A 2,711-nucleotide genomic window follows, 5' to 3' on the forward strand; every position below is an offset into this window, starting at 1 on the left:
TTTCAGTGCCTCATTTATTTGATATATTTCTCATGAATATTAGACATGCTCATTTGCTACAGGACAAGTCTTTTAATTGAGAAAACAAGACAGCGAAAAAGATCATAATAATAAAATGATAAAATGATATTTTTGAAATGGTATGCACGAGTAGAATAAAAATTGTGAGAGTATGTATGCATACATGCATAAGATAAAAATAAATAAAAAAGAAAAAAGATCCAAAAGTGGGTCCCACCATGAAAAAATATATATGGAAAGATTTTTATTATATATATCGAAAGATTTTTATTATATATATGGAAAGGTTTTAAAATGAAATGGTATGCATGAGTAGAATAAAATTGTAGAAAGGAGCATGTATGCATACATGCATATATATATAATAATAATAACAATAAAAATCCAAAAGTGGGTCCCGACTTCATGAAGAAATATATATATGGATTTATATATATATATGGAAAGAAATGAAAGAAGCATGCATAGTGAGGGCAAATATAAAAATAAAATAATAATAACATGCACGCAGACATGCACGCAGATGCACATTAAGATTATATATATATATATATATATATATATATAAGAGCAAAAGTATGCATCATCTTGTCAAACAATATTTTAGGGCCGAGCCCACCATCAGCGGATGATGAATATGGGTTCGAGTTATAATAACTAAATAATAAAAATAAAAATAAAAAGAAATATATATCACCGACCTATGCATGCACATATAACTAAGAATGTGATGTTGTATGAGCATCGTAAAAATTGCACACAGAGCTCTAAAATTTGCATGCATGCATGCCCACACATTTAGAAACCGGGATCACCATGCATGATATAAAATAAAAAATTATGCATATATGCATGAGATATACTGAAACATACATACATATAAAAAGAGAATGAGGGGCATGCATACACAAAAAGAAACATGCATGTATATGCTCATGGCCCCTCCATAACAATAAATAAATATAACCCACTATGATAAGTGTGGATTAAAAATAAATAAATTAAAAATATATATCTAGAAATGATAGCTGCTACAAATGAATAGCAGAGAAATATACATTGCTAATTTTCAAAGCTACTGCGTAAGGGTGCTCATCTCAATAACAGTATGCTAAATTTGTCTCAAAGCAACAATGAGACATATTCCAAAAGGGTGACTAACAAGACATGCAATATATTAACAAGACACAATCGCCAGCGGACTTGTTTATGGCAAAAACGCACGAATGGTAGGGCAACGCAGCTGACAAGGCACAGCAAAGTGCTGATGATAATATATATATAGGCTGATCGTAATAAATATGTTCTGTATAATGAAAATAACAGGATTTTAAAAATTGCAAATCTTCTTGCTCTTACTTGTACCTTTTGCCCTTAATTGGAGGTTCCCAAGATTTCTAATCTAGGTATTTAATAATAGGGGTCATGCCCTCTATTAGGAATGAAAGAACCCACACAAAACAAATACTGATATTTGTGCTTCGATATATCGCCTAGTGTCTTTTTCAGCGACGCCGGATGCAGTACTTTTCGATCCCACAAAGTGCTTATGTCTTAAGAATGCAAAAGTATTATTTCCTTACATCAGTGCATTACTTTTATCAAGTTTAATCGCAAATACATGTATTACATGTTCTTTTCGTGACTCTGAAGGAACAAAAAGCCGAAGACACAAGTAGGGTTTTAAGATACATGAATCTATCCAACCTCCATGTCCAGTCTAAGCTATTACAATGAATCGGAGGGGCACTAAGATCGGGCTCACATTTGCGTATCCCGACTTTCAGCATCGATAGCAACATCTTCACCAACGAGGCCTTTGATTGAAGAAGAGCTGTGATCTATGGCATGAAAACATGTGTCGCTTATGCCGACTCAATGAAAAAGTATGGAATTGGGACCGCTTTTGAAGGAGCACTTAGCAGTAAGGGCAATGTAGCAAAACATCAGAGGCTATTGTTTACAACCTCCGCCTACAGCTCCAGAGAGAATCCCAGACAAGGTAGGGAAATTCCCCACGCCTGTGGGGAAAAATACAGAGGGGCGTGGATTCCGATTCCAACCCTATTTAAGCTTGCTGATTCAAATTTGATTTTTACAATCTTTTTCCCCTTTCTCCAACTTTTCCATCTTTTGAGAGGCACGGGTAGGGTCTCGAGGATTTTGTCAAGTATTGGAGTTGTCTAAGTTTAACACTCACTGCCGGATTTTTCTATGGATTTACGTCAGGTATCACATTGGTCTCACTGATGGATAGCAACTTCAGCTCTATGGAGAGCTAAATCCTAGCCAGGGTACATGGATTTGTGAACCCTAAGATATATTTGTTTCATTAGTCTTCTATTATATTTTCCTTAATTGATATCTCTAATTGAGTTTCAAACCCTAAATGCTTGTTGAATAATTCTCCTTAGAGTGGCTACATTTGGGCCGAGAGTCTACATTGGTAACCTTTGTGAGTGATGCATACACATGAGGGGTTAGACATTGCAAGATCGGGTGGAGGCGAGAGGGTGAGTCACGAGAGGTAGCTGAGCCGCCACCTTCTCCTCCCAGCAGATATCCTACTCAACATTCCAAGAGTTCTTTACCAGCATCAGTAGTAGAGTGAATGGGCTAAGCGGACGACCCTCCGCTGGTGCTTAGTCGCACGTAACCTGGAGTTGAAGCGCTGAAGTGACTTTAGCACC

Source organism: Dioscorea cayenensis, chromosome 8 (assembly GCF_009730915.1).
Source record: "Dioscorea cayenensis subsp. rotundata cultivar TDr96_F1 chromosome 8, TDr96_F1_v2_PseudoChromosome.rev07_lg8_w22 25.fasta, whole genome shotgun sequence".
NCBI lineage: Eukaryota > Viridiplantae > Streptophyta > Magnoliopsida > Dioscoreales > Dioscoreaceae > Dioscorea > Dioscorea cayenensis.